Raw genomic sequence first — 15,763 nt, 5'->3', positions numbered from 1 at the left:
TGTAATTTGAGCGTCTCCGTCTCTTAGACCGAGATACTTGCTGTAGGTATCAAGAGGAGTTTCGTGTGGACAGGCTGAAGCTCCCGTAACTTTTAGCCGATCGAAAGTTATGTCCGTTTGAAACTGCAGCTCCTGTTCCTCCGATCCGCAATTCGAGAGACAAAAAAATAAAGAATTCATTCACAGTTGGGTGCGATCATACCAGCACTAATGCACTGGATCCCATCAGAACTCCGAAATTAAGCGTGCTTGGGCGAGAGCAGTACTAGGATGGGTGACCCCCTAGGAAGTCCTCGTGTTGCACCCCTTTTTCATTAATTTCTTTTTTTCTTACTCGTACTTCTTGTTTTTCCGATTCCTCGCCGTCCTATTTCCGACTTTTTCAGTCCAATCCGCGGATAGAAAAGATGCAATAGACTTATTCACACGACGTGAACGTGCGATCTGGGTGACGCAGGATGCTTCAGTGGGTCCCAGCGTGCCCTACGGGAAAAACGCCCCGAAAGACCATCTCGGGTTGTAATTTGAGCGTCTCCATCTCTTAGACCGAGATACTTGGTGTAGGTATCGAGAGGAGCTTCGTGTGAACAGGCTGAAGCTCCTGTACCTCTTAGCCGATCGAAAGTTATGTCCGTTTGAAACTGCAGCTCCTGTTCCTCCGATCCGCAATTCGAGAGACAAATCAATAAAAATTCATTCACTGTTGTGTGCGATCATAACAGCACTAATGCACCGCATCCCTTCAGAACTCCAAAGTTAAGCGTACTTGGGCGAGAGCAGTACTAGGATGGGTGACCCCCTGGGAAGTCCTCGTGTTGCACCACTTTTTCATTAATTTCTTTTTTTCTTACTCGTATTTCTTATATATCCGATTCCCCGCCGTCCTATTACCGACTCTTTCAGTCCAATCCGCGGATAGAAAAGATGCAATAGACTTAATCACGCGACGTGAACGTGCAATCTTGGTGACGCAGGCCGCTTCAGTGGGTCCCAGCACGCCCTACGGGAAAAACGCCCCGAAAGACCATCTCCGGGTTGTGATTTGAGCGTCTCCGTCTCTTAGACCGAGATACTTGCTGTAGGTATCAAGAGGAGTTTCGTGTGAACAGGCTGAAGCTCCCGTAACTTTTAGCCGATCGAAAGTTATGTCCGTTTGAAACTGCAGCTCCTGTTCCTCTGATCCGCAATTCGAGAGACAAAAAAATAAAGAATTCATTCACTGTTGGGTGCGATCATACCAACACTAATGCACTGGATCCCATCGGAACTCCAAAGTTAAGCGTGCTTGGGCGAGAGCAGTACTAGGATGGGTGACCCCCTGGGAAGTCCTCGTGTTGCACCCCTTTTTCATTAATTTCTTTTTTTCTTACTCGTATTTCTTGTTTTTCCGATTTCTCGCCGTCCTATTTCCGACTTTTTCAGTCCAATCCGCGGATAGAAAAGATGCAATAGACTTAATCACACGACGTTAACGTGCGATCTGGGTGACGCAGGATGCTTCAGTGGGTCCCAGCGCGCCCTACGGGAAAAACGCCCCGAAAGACCATCTCCGGGTTGTAATTTGAGCGTCTCCGTCTCTTAGACCGAGATACTTGCTGTAGGTATCAAGAGGAGCTTCGTGTGAACAGGCTGAAGCTCCCGTAACTTTTAGCCGATCGAAAGTTATGTCCGTTTGAAACTGCAGCTCCTGTTCCTCCGATCCGCAATTTGAGAGACAAAAAAATAAAGAATTCATTCACTGTTGGGTGCGATCATACCAGCACTAATGCACTGGATCCCATCAGAACTCTGAAGTTAAGCGTGCTTGGGCGAGAGCAGTACTAGGATGGATGACTCCCTGGGAAGTCCTCGTGTTGCACTCCTTTTTCATTAATTTCTTTTTTTCTTACTCATACTTCTTGTTTTTCCGATTCCTCGCCGTCCTATTTTCGACTTTTTCAGTCCAATCCGCGGATAGAAAAGATGCAATAGACTTAATCACACGACGTGAACGTGCGATCTTGGTGACGCAGGCCGCTTCAGTGGGTCCCAGCATGCCCTACGGGAAAAACGCCCCAAAAGACCATCTTCGGGTTGTAATTTGAGCATCTCCGTCTCTTAGACCGAGATTCTTGCTGTAGGTATAAAGAGGAGCTTCGTGTGAACAGGCTGAAGCTCCCGTAACTCTTAGCCGATCGAAAGTTATGTCCGTTTGAAACTGCAGCTCCGGATCCTCCGATCCGCAATTCGAGAGACAAAAAAATAAAGAATTCATTCACTGTTGGGTGCGATCATACCAGCACTAATGCATAGGATCCCATCAGAACTCCGAAGTTATGCGTGCTTGGGCGAGAGCAGTACTAGGATGGGTGACCCCCTGGGAAGTCCTTTGTTGCACTCTTTTTCATTAATTTCTTTTTTTTCTTACTCGTACTTCTTGTTTTTTCGATTTCTCGCCGTCCTATTACCGAATCTTTCAGTCCAATCCGCGGATAGAAAAGATGCAATAGACTTAATCACACGACGTGAACGTGCGATCTGGGTGACGCAGGCCGCTTTAGTGGGTCCCAGCATGCCCTACGGGAAAAACTCCCCGAAAGACCATAGGAGGTTGTAACTTGAGCGTCTCCGTCTCTTAGACCAAAATACTTGCTGTAGGTATCGAGAGGAGCTTCGTGTGAACAGGCTGAAGCTCCCGTAACTCTTAGACGATCGAAAGTTATGTCCGTTTGAAACTGCAGCTCCTGTTCCTCCGATCCGCAATTCAAGAGACAAAACAATAAAAATTCATTCACTATTGGGTGTGATCATACCAGAACTAATGCACCGGATCCCATCAGAACTCCGAAGTTAAGCGTGCGTGGGCGAGAGCAGTACTAGGATGGGTGATCCCCTGGGAAGTCCTCGTGTTGCACCCCTTTTTCATTAATTTCCTTTTTTTTACTCGTATTTCTAATTCTTTCCGATTCCTCTCCATCCTATTTCCTACTCTTTCAATCCAATCCGCGGATAGAAAAGATGCAATAGACGGAATCATACGATGTGAACGTGCGATCTGGGTGACGCGGGCCGCTTCGGTAGGTCCCAGCGTGACGTACGGGAAAAATGCCCCGAAAGACCATCTTCGTTTTGGAATTTGAGCGTCTCCGTCTCTTTAACGTAGATACGCACTATAGGTATCGAGTGGAGCTTCGCGTGAGCAGGCTGAAGCTCCAGTAACTCTCAGCCGATCGAAAGTTATGTCCGTTTGAAACTGCAGCTCCTGTTCCTTTGATCCGCAATTCGAGAGACAAAAAAATAAAGAATTCATTCACTATTGGGTGCGATCATACCTGCACTAATGCTCCGGATCCCATCAGAACTCCGAAGTTATGCGTGCTTGGGCAAGAGCAGTACTAGGATGGGTGACCCCCTGGGAAGTCCTCGTGTTGCACCCCTTTTTTAATTAGTTTCTTTTTTTCTTACTCGTACATCTTGTTCTTCCGATTCCTCTCCGTCCTATTTCCGACTCTTTCAGTCCAATCCACGGATTGAAAAGATGCAATAGACTGAATCACACGACGTGAACATGCGATCTGGGTGACGCGGGCCACTTCGGTGGGTCCCAGCACGTCCTACGAGAAAATTGCACCCAAAAACCTTCTTTGGGTTTGAATTTGAGCTTCTCCGTCTCTTAGACCGAGATACGCGCTGTAGGTATCGAGAAGAGCTTCGCGTGAGCAGGCTGAAGCTCCCGTAACTCTCAGCATATCGAAAGTTATGTCCATTTGAAACTGCAGCTCCTGTTCCTCCGATCCGCAATTCGAGAGTCAAAAAAATAAAGAATTCATTCATTTTTGGGTGCGATCTTACCAGTACTAATGCACCGGATCCCATCAGAACTCCGAAGTTAAGCGTGCTTGGGCGAGAGCAGTACTAGGATGGGTGACCCCCTGGGAAGTCCTCGTGTTGCACCCCTTTTTCATTAATTTCTTTTTCTCTTACTCGTACTTCTTATTTTTCCGATTCCTCGCCGTCCTATTACCGACATTTATCAGTACAATCCGCGGATAGAAAATATGCAATAGACTTAATCACACGACGTGAACATGCGATCTGGGTGACGCAGTCCGCTTCAGTGGGTCCCAGCATGCCCTACGGGAAAAACGCCTCAAAAGACCATCTCCGGGTTGTAATTTGAGCGTCTCCGTCTCTTAGATCGAGATTCTTGCTGTAGGTATAAAGAGGAGCTTCGTGTGAACAGGCTGAAGCTCCCGTAACTCTTAGCCGATCGAAAGTTATGTCCGTTTGAAACTGCAGCTCCGGATCCTCCGATCCGCAATTCGAAAGACAAAAAAATAAAGAATTCATTCACTATTGGGTGTGATCATACCAGCACTAATGCACCGTATCCCATCAGAACTCCGAAGTTAAGCGTGCTTGGGCAAGAGCAGCAATAGGATGGGTGACCCTGGGAAGTCCTCGTGTTGCACCCCTTTTTAATTAATTTCTTTTTTTCTTACTCGTACTTCTAATTCTTCCGATTCCTATCCGTCCTATTTCCGACTCTTTCAGTCCAATCCGCGGATAGAAAAGATGCAATAGACTGAATCATACGATGTAAACGTTCGATCTGGGTGACGCGGGCTGCTTCGGTGGGTCCCGGCGCGACATACGGGAAAAATGCCCCGAAAGACCATCTCCATTTTGGAATTTGAGCGTCTCCGTCTCTTTAACCTAGATACGCACTATAGGTATCGAGTGGAGCTTTGCGTGAGCAGGCTGAAGCTCCAGTAACTCTCAGCCGATCGAAAGTTATGTCCGTTTGAAACTGCAGCTCCTGTTCCTCCGATCCGCGATTCGAGAGACAAAAAAATAAAGAATTCATTCACTATTGGGTGCGATCATACCAGCACTAATGCACCGAATCCCATCAGAACTCCGAAGTTATGCGTGCTTGGGCAAGATCAGTACTAGGATGGGTGACCCCCTGGGAAGTCCTCGTGTTGCACCCCTTTTTTAATTAGTTTCTTTTTTTCTTACTCGTACATCTTGTTCTTCCGATTCCTCTCCGTCCTATTTCCGACTCTTTCAGTCCAATCCACGGATAGAAAAGATGCAATAGACTGAATCACACGACGTGAACGTGCGATCTGGTTGACGCGGGCCACTTCGGTGGGTCCCAGCACGTCCTACGAGAAAAATGCCCCCAAAGACCATCTTCGGGTTTGAATTTGAGCTTCTCCATCTCTTAGACCGAGATACGCGCTGTAGGTATCGAGAAAAGCCTCGCGTGAGCAGGCTGAAGCTCCCCTAACTCTCAGCAGATCGAAAGTTATGTCCGTTTGAAACTGCAGCTCCTGTTCCTCCGATCCGCAATTCGAGAGACAAAAAAATAAAGAATTCATTCACTGTTGTGTGCGATCATACCAGTACTAATGCACCGGATCCCATCAGAACTCCGAAGTTAAGCGTGCTTGGGCGAGAGCAGTACTAGGTTGGGTGACCCCCAGGGAAGTTCTCGTGATGCACCCCTTTTTCATTAATTTCTTTTTTTCTTACTCGTATTTCTTATTTTTCCGATTCCTCGCCGTCCTATTACCGACTTTTTCAGTCCAATCCGCGGATAGAAAAGATGCATTAGACTTAATCACACGACGTGAACATGCGATCTGGGTGACGCAGGCCGCTTCAGTGGGTCCCAGCGTGCCCTACGGGAAAAACGCCCCGAAAGACCATCTCCGGGTTGTAATTTGAGCGTCTCCGTCTCTTAGACCGAGATACTTGCTGTAGGTATCAAGAGGAGCTTCGTGTGAACAGGCTGAAGCTCCAGTAACTTTTAGCCGATCGAAATTTATGTCCGTTTGAAACTGCAGCTCCTGTTCCTCCGATCCGCAATTTGAGAGACAAAAAAATAAAGAATTCATTCACTGTTGGGTGCGATCATACCAGCACTAATGCACTGGATCCCATCAGAACTCTGAAGTTAAGCGTGCTTGGGCGAGAGCAGTACTAGGATGGATGACCCCCTGGGAAGTCCTCGTGTTGCACTCCTTTTTCATTAATTTCTTTTTTTCTTACTCATACTTCTTGTTTTTCCGATTCCTCGCCGTCCTATTTTCGACTTTTTCAGTCCAATCCGCGGATAGAAAAGATGCAATAGACTTAATCACACGACGTGAACGTGCGATCTGGGTGACGCAGGATGCTTCAGTGGGTCCCAGCGCGTCCTACGGGAAAAACGCCCCGAAAGACCATCTCCGGGTTTTAATTTGAGCGTCTCCGTCTCTTAGACCGAGATACTTGGTGTAGGTATCGAGAGGAGCTTCGTATGAACAGGCTGAAGCTCCCGTACCTCTTAGCCGATCGAAAGTTATGTCCGTTTGAAACTGCAGCTCCTGTTCCTCCGATCCGCAATTCGAGAGACAAAACAATAAAAATTCATTCACTGTTGGGTGCGATCATAACAGAACTAATGCACCGCATCCCATCAGAACTCCGAAGTTAAGTGTACTTGGGCGAGAGCAGTTCTAGGATGGGTGACCCCCTGGGAAGTCCTCGTGTTGCACCCCTTTTTCATTAATTTTTTTTTTTCTAACTCGTACTTCTTATATTTCCGATTCCCCGCCGTCCTATTACCGACTCTTTCAGTCCAATCCGCGGATAGAAAAGATGCAATAGGCTTAATCACACGACGTGAACGTGCGATCTTGGTGACGCAGACCGCTTCAGTGGGTCCCAGCACGCCCTACGGGAAAAACGCCCCAAAAGACCATCTCCGGGTTGTAATTTGAGCGTCTCCGTCTCTTAGACCGAGATTCTTGCTGTAGGTATAAAGAGGAGCTTCGTGTGAACAGGCTGAAGCTTCCGTAACTCTTAGCCGATCGAAAGTTATGTCCGTTTGAAACTGCAGCTCCGGATCCTCCGATCCGCAATTCGAGAGTCAAAAAAATAAAGAATTCATTCATTGTTTGGTGCGATCATACCAGCACTAATGCACCGGATCCCATCAGAACTCCGAAGTTAAGCGTGCTCGGGCGAGAGCAGTACTAGGATGGGTGACCCCCTGGGAAGTCCTTGTGTTGCACTCTTTTTCATTAATTTCTTTTTTTTCTTACTCGGACTTCTTGTTTTTCCGATTTCTCGCCGTCCTATTACCGACTCTTTCAGTCCAATCCGCGGATAGAAAAGATGCAATAGACTTAATCACACGACGTGAACGTGCGATCTGGGTGACGCAGGCCGCTTCAGTGGGTCCCAGCACGCCCTACGGGAAAAACGCCCCGAAAGACCATATCCGTATTGTAATTTGAGCGTCTCCGTCTCTTAGACCAAGATACTTGCTGTAGGTATCGAGAGGAGCTTCGTGTGAATAGGCTGAAGCTCCCGTAACTCTTAGCCGATCGAAAGTTATGTCCGTTTGAAACTGCAGCTCCTGTTCCTACGATCCGCAATTCGAGAGACAACAATAAAAATTCATTCACTATTGGGTGCGATCATACCAGCACTAATGCACCGGATCCCATCAGAACTCCGAAGTTAAGCGTGCGTGGGCGAGAGCAGTACTAGGATGGGTGACCCCCTGGAAAGTCCTCGTGTTGCACCCCTTTTTCATTAATTTCTTTTTTTTTTACCCGTACTTCTAATTCTTTCCGATTCCTCTCCGTCCTATTTCCGACTCTTTCAATCCAATCCGCGGATAGAAAAGATGCAATAGACTGAATCATACGATGTGAACGTGTGATCTGGGTGACGCGGGCCGCTTCGGTAGGTCCCAGCGCGACATACGGGAAAAATGCCCCGAAAGACCATCTCCATTTTGGAATTTGAGCGTCTCCGTCTCTTTTGAAAGAGTGGGTGCCCGGTGAGCCAACTTGTGGCTAAGGGCTTTGATGACTCTTTGTATAAACAATCTTTTGTTTAATATTATTTACACTTTTATTAATGGCAATGAACTCCAGAGACGATTTGAGGATACCGTGAATGCTGCTGACATTCACGTACAACTCAAGGAACTTTTTGGGGCTCAATCGAGAGCTGAAAGGTTCGCTACTGTAAAAGAGATAATGACGTGTCGCATGCGTGAAGGGACTTTGGTCCGTGATCATGGGGTACGAGTGATTTGGCTCATACAGAAGTTGGTAACCCTTGATTTGGTGTTGGAGCATGAACTCAACGTGGACTTACTACTTCTATCTCTTCCTTCTTCGTTTGACGGATTTGTGGTGAATTTCAATATGAACAAGATAGAGGCCTCCCTTGAAGAGATGGTCAATATGCTTGTGACATATGAATCCACATTAAAGAAGGATAAACCGGCTTTCTTGGTGGGCTCCTCTTCTTCTGCTAAGAAGGGGCCAAGTACAAAGGGTAAGAAACGTTCTGCCCCACCCAAGAAAATCGAACTCGAGAAGAAGTACAAGACAAAGGCTTCAAACATGAAAAAATCCAAGGATGTTTGCCATTACTGCAAGAAGCCCGGTCATTGGAAGCGTAACTGCAAGGAATATCTAGAGCAGTTGCGAACTGCGAAGGGTATGTTCTATATTGAAATAAATGTTTCACTTAATACTACTTCTTGGGTATTGGATACCGGATGTGGATCTCACATTTGCAATGATTTGCAGGTGATGACAAGAAGTCGCAGGCTTAGAATGGGTGAGACCCAGCTGAGGCTCAGAAATGGTTCCAGAGTTGAAGCTAAAGCTGTGGGAGATATTTATTTAATTTTGCAGAACGGTTTTAAGTTACTTTTGAGAGATGTTTTATTTGTTCCGGATTTGATTAAAAAAATTATTTCTGTTTCTATGCTTGATAGAGATGGTTATTCTTGCAATTTTGTGAATGAGATTTGCAATATTTACAAGAATGAATGTTTGATTGGAAATGGACAACTTGAAAACGATCTATATAACTTAAAATTAAAAGACGTTCCAATAAATTATGTTGATAAATCGGCAACAACAAACAAAAGGAAAATCGATAGTCAAAACCCGGAAAACCTTTGGCATGCTAGGCTAGGTCATATTTCCTCAAGGAGGATGAACAAGCTAGTGGGAGAGGGCATGTTTGATATGTCTGATATTAACTCTCTACCTACTTGTGAATCCTGCCTGAAAGGAAAAATGACTAAATCTCCTTTTAAGGGGAAACCTGAGCATAGTCAAAATCTGTTGGATTTGATCCATACAGATGTTTGTGGTCCATTTAGAGTTGGTACTCAATATGGCCACACCTACTTCATTACCTTTACTGATGATTATTCTAGGTATGGGTATTTATATTTAATGAAATATAAGTCTGAAGCATTTGAAAAGTTCAAAGAATTCAAGGCTGAAGTAGAAAACAAGCTAGGTAAAAGTATTAAAGCACTTCGATCGGATCGAGGTGGAGAATACTTAAGTACCGAGTTTTTGGACTATCTGAAAGAGAATGGGATTCTCTCTCAGTGGACTCCTCCTATGACACCACAGCTTAATGGTGTATCGGAGCGTCGTAATCGAACTTTGTTGGACATGGTTCGGTCCATGATGAGCTTCACTGAGCTTCCACCTTCGTTTTGGGGCTATGCACTTGAAACGGCGGTATTGTTGTTGAACAACGTCCACACTAAAGCAGTGGACAAAACACCATACGAGTTATGGAATGGCAAAGCTCCTAAGTATTCGTACTTAAGGATTTGGGGATGTCCTGCTTACGTAAAGCGGAGAGTAGGAGATAAGTTGGATAGTCGATCCACCTTATGTTATTTTGTAGGGTATCCGAAGAATTCAATCGGATATTATTTCTATTATCCTGCTGAAACAAAGGTGTTTGTTTCAAGGAATGCCACCTTCTTGGAGAAGGAGTTCTTATTGGATAAGAAAGGCGAGATGATGGAACTCGAAGAAATTCGAGAAGAACCCGAAATATAAAATAACGATCCTATACCTCAGGAACCATTGATAGACACGCCTGTACCTAGAAGATCCGAGAGGACTTCTAGACCTCCTATTCGATATGTTCTTCTTCTTGAAGGGGATCTAGATGAACCCGATATTGGATGTGATCCAAGAAACTTCAAGGAAGCAATTTCTGATGCGGATTCAAATTTATGGCTTGAAGCTATGCAGTCGGAAATAGATTCGATGCATACAAACCAAGTTTGGTCTTTAGTAGATCCTCCCGATGGAATTGTTCCAATAGGGTGTAAATGGATCTACAAGAGAAAGCTTGGGCCTGATGGTAAGGTATTGACTTACAAGGCGCGATTGGTGGCGAAAGGTTATACTCAAAGACAAGGAGTTGACTATGATGAAACCTTTTCACCAGTTGCAATGTTCAAGTCCATAAGAATCCTTATTGCCATAGCTGCTTGGTATGACTATGAGATATGGCAAATGGATGTGAAGACTGCTTTCCTTAATGGAGACATTAAGGAAGAAATCTATATGAAGCAGCCTGAGGGGTACACATCCATGGGAAGCGAGCATAAGGTATGCAAGCTTCAGAGATCAATTTATGGTCTAAAACAAGCATCAAGAAGTTGGAACCAGAAATTTGATGAAACAATAAAGAATTTTGGTTTCATCAAGAACCCGGAGGAACCATGCGTGTACAAGAAAGTAGTTAAGGATGCTGTGACATTCTTAGTACTTGATGACATCCTACTCATTGGGAATGACGTAGGGATGTTGCAGTCAACAAAGATATGGTTATCAGGTAGATTCTCGATGAAGGATTTGGGTGAGGCATCCTATATTCTTGGGATACAGATCTATAGAGATAGATCTAAGAGAATGATAGGACTCACTCAATCAACCTACATCGACACCATATTGAAACAGTTTTCAATGGATGGGTCCAAGAGAGGACATCTACCCATGTGTCATGGAGTTTCTCTATCCAAGTCTATGTGTCCTAAGACTGATGAAGAGATAGAGAAAATGACACATGTACCATATGCGTCAGCCATAGGTAGTATCATGTATGGGATGATATCTACCAGACCGGATGTAGCATTTGCTCTGAGTGTCACGAGCAGATATCAAGCTAATCCCGGTCAAATGCATCATGGTATATGGAGGAAGAGAACTAAAATTGGAAGGCTATACCGACTCTAGCTTCCAAAGTGACGTGGATGACTCAAAGTCAACCTCTGGATTTGTGTTCATGCTCAATGGCGGTGCTGTCTCTTGGAAGAGTTCCAAGCAGGACACCACAGCGGATTCCACCACTGAGGCAGAATACATTGTAGCATCAGCTGCTGCTAAAGAGGCCGTTTGGATGAGGAATTTCGTCCAAGAGTTGGGCGTTATTCCTGAAGTTGTTGGTCCAGTCCCGGTGTACTGTGACAACACGGGTGCCGTTGCTCAGGCAAAGGAACCAAGGTCTCATCAAAGATCCAAACACGTACTGAGAAAATACCACATCATCTGGGAGATTGTGGAAAGAGGAGACATCACTGTCGAAAGAGTGGCCTCTGCAGACAATATCGCTGATCCACTTATTAAGCCCTTGCCAGGACCATTATTTGACAAACATCGCGAAGCAATGGGTCTACGTAGTATGACTAGTTGGCTATAGGGCAAGTGGGAGATTGAAAGAGTGGGTGCCCGGTGAGCCAACTTGTGGCTAAGGGCTTTGATGAATCTTTGTATAAACAATCTTTTGTTTAATATTATTTACACTTTTATTAATGGCAATGACTTTATCTTTCTTCAAATTGTTATATTGTGATATACTATTGTTGTTTTGATAAAGACCTTGAATATACTATAGTGTATGTAAGATGTGGTAGAACATGGGGATGTCTATCATGAAACACATCTTATAGTCATTGTATATTCTAAACTGTTCCTAGTCGATTGAGCCGTTCGATAATAAGGATAAGGATCGCTCGAGTTTGAGACTAGCATTTGCGATGCAGAGTACCACGTTTCATTGGTAAGGAACATAGAGATGTTCGAAGCATGCAAATGGATATTCATATGATGAATGATCGAACTACCCTATCCGGACTTTCCAAGTGGTTATCACTTATCGAGTGGATAAAGTCCGCGGTTTTGGTTGTACACCATTAGTCCTTACTACTTGAAACATCATTGAGACTCTATATGCTAGTACTGTGCTTTGACTCATTTACCGACTCCATTGGGGTCATCAGGTGTCGGGATTGGGTACAGTTACAACACATATAGGAGTCGATGCTTTGTTGTCAAGGATTCACCACATACTTGCGAGTGTGGATATCCTATGCGATCTGAGGAGATATTAGTGTGACGAATCTCTGGCCAGAGTACATGGTGTGTTTTAAGAAATGGTTTCTTAGTAGCACATGCGATGTCACTATTTGATCTTCAAGATGTATTGCATAGTTATCGAATCTCGAACGACTCTCGATATACCAATGGTTGTTGATTCGATCGGGATATATGGATGAAGGGACCGTACTGTACGCTAACCAAAATCTATTGGTTCTTGTAGGCACTATCAGTGATACCTAGGGAATCATGGGGCGATGTTGCTAGGCGCTCTTACCATGATTCGATGGGCAAGTCGGAAATTGTTGTTCCGAGTCACAAGGAGTTGTGAGCCCACGGCTAGCTGTATCCCTGAACCATTGAGGGTTACACAGAGTAATGAATTTTTAATCCCCGTTGAGATAGTTAAATTTAAAGAGTTAAATTTAATGAACAAAGAAGTTGGACTTCTTATTTAAGAGTAGAGGAGTAAGATTTCCTAAAATGACATAGGGATGGGCATTTTTGGAAATCACTGAATTCGGATTCAGAAAAATTTATCTTGACTTTAAAAGGTGCAGAAATGGTTTCTGTGCACATTGGTGAAATCGGTTTATCAATCGGAGTCATGATGAATTTTATATTAATTTCTGAACATGCGGGCTTGGGCAAGAGCAGTAATAGGATGGGTGACCCCCTGGGAAGTCCTCGTGTTGCACCTCTTTTTTAATTAGTTTCTTTTTTTCTTACTCGTACATCTTGTTCTTCCGATTCCTCTCCGTCCTATTTCCGACTCTTTCAGTCCAATCCACGGATATAAAAGATGCAATAGACTGAATCACACGACGTGAACATGCAATCTGGGTGACGCGGGCCACTTTGGTGGGTCCCAGCACGTCCTACGAGAAAAATGCACCCAAAAACCATCTTCGGGTTTGAATTTGAGCTTCTCCATCTCTTAGACCGAGATACGCGCTGTAGGTATCGAGAAGAGCTTCGCGTGAGCAGGCTGAAGCTCCCGTAACTCTCAGCAGATCGAAAGTTATGTCCATTTGAAACTGCAGCTCCTGTTCCTCCGATCCGCAATTCGAGAGTCAAAAAAATAAAGAATTCATTCATTGTTGGGTGCGATCTTAGCAATACTAATGCACCAGATTCCATCAGAAATCCGAAGTTAAGCGTGCTTGGGCGAGAGCAGTACTAGGATGGGTGACCCCCTGGGAAGTCCTCGTGTTGCTCCCCTTTTTCATTAATTTCTTTTTTTCTTACTCGTACTTCTTATTTTTCCGATTCCTCGCCGTCCTATTACCGACTTTTTCAGTCCAATCCGCGGATAGAAAAGATGCAATAGACTTAATCACACGACGTGAACGTGCGATCTGGGTGACGCGGGATGCTTCAGTGGGTCCCAGCGCGCCCTACGGGAAAAACGCCCCGAAAGACCATCTCCGGGTTGTAATTTGAGCGTCTCCGTCTCTTAGACCGAGATACTTGCTGTAGGTATCAAGAGGAGCTTCGTGTGAACAGGCTAAAGCTCCCGTAACTTTTAGCCGATCGAAAGTTATGTCCGTTTGAAACTGCAGCTCCTGTTCCCCCGATCCGCAATTCGAGAGACAAAAAAATAAAGAATTCATTCACTATTGGGTGCTATCATACCAGCACTAATGCACCGGATCCCATCAAAACTCCGAAGTTAAGCGTGCTTGGGCGAGAGCAGTACTAGGATGGGTGACCCCCTGGTAAGTCCTTGTGTTGCACCCCTTTTTCATTAATTTCTTTTTTTCTTACTCGTATTTCTTGTTTTTCCAATTCCTCGCCGTCCTATTTCCGACTTTTTCAGTCCAATCCGCGGATAGAAAAGATGCAATAGACTTAATCACACGACGTGAACGTGCGATCTGGGTGACGCAGGATGCTTCAGTGGGTCCCAGCGCGCCCTACGGGAAAAACGCCCTGAAAGACCATCTCTGGGTTGTAATTTGAGCGTCTCCTTCTCTTAGACCGAGATAATTGGTGTAGGTATCGAGAGGAGCTTCGTGTGAACAGGCTGAAGCTCTCGTAACTCTTAGCCGATCGAAAGTTATGTCCGTTTGAAACTGCAGCTCCTGTTCCTCCGATCCGCAATTCGAGAGACAAAACAATAAAAATTCATTCATTGTTGGGTGCGATCATAACAGCACTAATGCACCACATCCCATCAGAACTCCGAAGTTAAGTGTGCTTGGGCGAGAGCAGTACTAGGATGGGTGACCCCCTGGGAAGTCCTCGTGTTGCACCCCTTTTTCATTAATTTCTTTTTTTCTTACTCGTACTTCTTATTTTTCCGATTCCCCGCCGTCCTATTACCGACTCTTTCAGTCCAATCCGCGGATAGAAAAGATGTAATAGACTTAATCACACGACGTGAACGTGCGATCTGGGTGACGCAGGCCGCTTCAATGGGTCCCAGCACGCCCTACGGGAAAAACGCCCCGAAAGACCATCTCCGGGTTGTAATTTGAGCGTCTCCGTCTCTTAGACCGAGATACTTGCTGTAGGTATAAAGAGGAGCTTCGTGTGAACAGGCTGAAGCTCCCGTAACTCTTAGCCGATCGAAATTTATGTCCGTTTGAAACTGCAGCTCCGGATCCTCCGATCCGCAATTCGAGAGATAAAAAAATAAAGAATTCATTCACTGTTGGGAGCGATCATACCAGCACTAATGCACCGGATCCCATCAGAACTTCAAAGTTAAGCGTGCTTGGGCGAGAGCAGTATTAGGATCGGTGACCCCCTGGGAAGTCCTTGTGTTGCACCCCTTTTTCATTAATTTCTTTTTTTCTTACTCGTACTTCTTGTTTTTCCGATTCCTCGCCATCCTATTACCGACTCTTTCAGTCCAATCCGCGGATAGAAAAGATGAAATAGACATAATCACACGACGTGAACGTGCGATCTGGGTGACGCAGGCCGCTTCAGTGGGTCCCAGCACGCCCTACGGGAAAAATGCCCCGAAAGACCATATCCGGGTTGTAATTTGAGTGTCTCCGTCTCTTAGACCGAGATACTTGCTGTAGGTATCGAGAGGAGCTTCGTGTGAACAGGCTGAAGCTCCCGTAACTCTTAGCCGATCGAAAGTTATGTCCGTTTGAAACTGCAACTCCTGTTCCTCCGATCCGCAATTCGAGAGACAAAACAATAAAAATTCATTCACTATTGTGTGCGATCATACCAGCACTAATGCACCGGATCCCATCAGAACTTCGAAGTTAAGCGTGCTTGGACGAGAGCAGTACTAGGATGGGTGACCCCTTGGGAAGTCCTCGTGTTGCAACCCTTTTTCATTAATTTCTTTTTTTCTTACTCGTACCTCTTGTTTTTCCGATTCCTCGTCGGCCTATTTTTGACTCTTTCAGTCCAATCCGCGGATAGAAAAGATGCAATAGACTTAATCACACGACGTGAACGTGCGATCTGGGTGACGCAGGATGCTTCAGTGGGTCCCAGCGCGTCCTACGGGAAAAACGACCCGAAAGACCATCTTCGGGTTGTAATTTGAGCGTCTCCGTCTCTTAGACCGAGATACTTGCTGTAGGTATCTAGAG

At 45.2% G+C, this 15,763-nt stretch overlaps 17 non-coding genes and 3 pseudogenes across 17 annotated transcripts; all 20 read left to right on the top strand.

The window, feature by feature from the left end:
• Nucleotides 1–188: 188 nt before the first annotated feature.
• Nucleotides 189–307, top strand: LOC140870271 (5S ribosomal RNA). The gene has a single exon (XR_012147240.1). It is a non-coding gene; the product is annotated as a 5S ribosomal RNA (ribosomal RNA).
• Nucleotides 308–705: 398 nt separating this feature from the next.
• LOC140869447 (5S ribosomal RNA) lies at nt 706–824 on the top strand (annotated as a pseudogene).
• A 400-nt stretch (nt 825–1,224) lies between these two features.
• Nucleotides 1,225–1,343, top strand: LOC140869724 (5S ribosomal RNA). Its single transcript, XR_012146803.1, has one exon. It is a non-coding gene; the product is annotated as a 5S ribosomal RNA (ribosomal RNA).
• A 400-nt stretch (nt 1,344–1,743) lies between these two features.
• On the top strand, nt 1,744–1,862 carry LOC140870487 (5S ribosomal RNA). Its single transcript, XR_012147446.1, has one exon. It is a non-coding gene; the product is annotated as a 5S ribosomal RNA (ribosomal RNA).
• Nucleotides 1,863–2,262: 400 nt separating this feature from the next.
• Nucleotides 2,263–2,380, top strand: LOC140869159 (5S ribosomal RNA). Its single transcript, XR_012146547.1, has one exon. It is a non-coding gene; the product is annotated as a 5S ribosomal RNA (ribosomal RNA).
• A 398-nt stretch (nt 2,381–2,778) lies between these two features.
• Nucleotides 2,779–2,897, top strand: LOC140870431 (5S ribosomal RNA). The gene has a single exon (XR_012147393.1). It is a non-coding gene; the product is annotated as a 5S ribosomal RNA (ribosomal RNA).
• A 400-nt stretch (nt 2,898–3,297) lies between these two features.
• Nucleotides 3,298–3,416, top strand: LOC140870457 (5S ribosomal RNA). Its single transcript, XR_012147417.1, has one exon. It is a non-coding gene; the product is annotated as a 5S ribosomal RNA (ribosomal RNA).
• A 401-nt stretch (nt 3,417–3,817) lies between these two features.
• On the top strand, nt 3,818–3,936 carry LOC140868027 (5S ribosomal RNA). The gene has a single exon (XR_012145464.1). It is a non-coding gene; the product is annotated as a 5S ribosomal RNA (ribosomal RNA).
• A 401-nt stretch (nt 3,937–4,337) lies between these two features.
• On the top strand, nt 4,338–4,454 carry LOC140869448 (5S ribosomal RNA; annotated as a pseudogene).
• A 400-nt stretch (nt 4,455–4,854) lies between these two features.
• On the top strand, nt 4,855–4,973 carry LOC140868128 (5S ribosomal RNA). The gene has a single exon (XR_012145560.1). It is a non-coding gene; the product is annotated as a 5S ribosomal RNA (ribosomal RNA).
• A 401-nt stretch (nt 4,974–5,374) lies between these two features.
• Nucleotides 5,375–5,493, top strand: LOC140870414 (5S ribosomal RNA). Its single transcript, XR_012147377.1, has one exon. It is a non-coding gene; the product is annotated as a 5S ribosomal RNA (ribosomal RNA).
• Nucleotides 5,494–5,893: 400 nt separating this feature from the next.
• On the top strand, nt 5,894–6,012 carry LOC140869960 (5S ribosomal RNA). Its single transcript, XR_012146947.1, has one exon. It is a non-coding gene; the product is annotated as a 5S ribosomal RNA (ribosomal RNA).
• A 399-nt stretch (nt 6,013–6,411) lies between these two features.
• On the top strand, nt 6,412–6,530 carry LOC140869029 (5S ribosomal RNA). The gene has a single exon (XR_012146422.1). It is a non-coding gene; the product is annotated as a 5S ribosomal RNA (ribosomal RNA).
• A 400-nt stretch (nt 6,531–6,930) lies between these two features.
• LOC140868728 (5S ribosomal RNA) lies at nt 6,931–7,049 on the top strand. The gene has a single exon (XR_012146131.1). It is a non-coding gene; the product is annotated as a 5S ribosomal RNA (ribosomal RNA).
• A 397-nt stretch (nt 7,050–7,446) lies between these two features.
• On the top strand, nt 7,447–7,565 carry LOC140868692 (5S ribosomal RNA). The gene has a single exon (XR_012146097.1). It is a non-coding gene; the product is annotated as a 5S ribosomal RNA (ribosomal RNA).
• A 5,737-nt stretch (nt 7,566–13,302) lies between these two features.
• LOC140869435 (5S ribosomal RNA) lies at nt 13,303–13,421 on the top strand (annotated as a pseudogene).
• Nucleotides 13,422–13,821: 400 nt separating this feature from the next.
• On the top strand, nt 13,822–13,940 carry LOC140868250 (5S ribosomal RNA). Its single transcript, XR_012145677.1, has one exon. It is a non-coding gene; the product is annotated as a 5S ribosomal RNA (ribosomal RNA).
• A 399-nt stretch (nt 13,941–14,339) lies between these two features.
• On the top strand, nt 14,340–14,458 carry LOC140868504 (5S ribosomal RNA). The gene has a single exon (XR_012145918.1). It is a non-coding gene; the product is annotated as a 5S ribosomal RNA (ribosomal RNA).
• A 400-nt stretch (nt 14,459–14,858) lies between these two features.
• On the top strand, nt 14,859–14,977 carry LOC140868856 (5S ribosomal RNA). Its single transcript, XR_012146256.1, has one exon. It is a non-coding gene; the product is annotated as a 5S ribosomal RNA (ribosomal RNA).
• Nucleotides 14,978–15,376: 399 nt separating this feature from the next.
• LOC140870469 (5S ribosomal RNA) lies at nt 15,377–15,495 on the top strand. The gene has a single exon (XR_012147429.1). It is a non-coding gene; the product is annotated as a 5S ribosomal RNA (ribosomal RNA).
• The last annotated feature ends 268 nt before the right edge of the window (nt 15,496–15,763 follow it).

This window comes from Henckelia pumila, chromosome 4, assembly GCF_033568475.1.
Source record: "Henckelia pumila isolate YLH828 chromosome 4, ASM3356847v2, whole genome shotgun sequence".
In the NCBI taxonomy this organism is placed as follows: Eukaryota; Viridiplantae; Streptophyta; class Magnoliopsida; order Lamiales; family Gesneriaceae; genus Henckelia; species Henckelia pumila.
The sequence above is the reverse complement of the archived record's forward strand: the minus strand, read 5'-3'. Positions and strand labels throughout refer to the sequence as shown.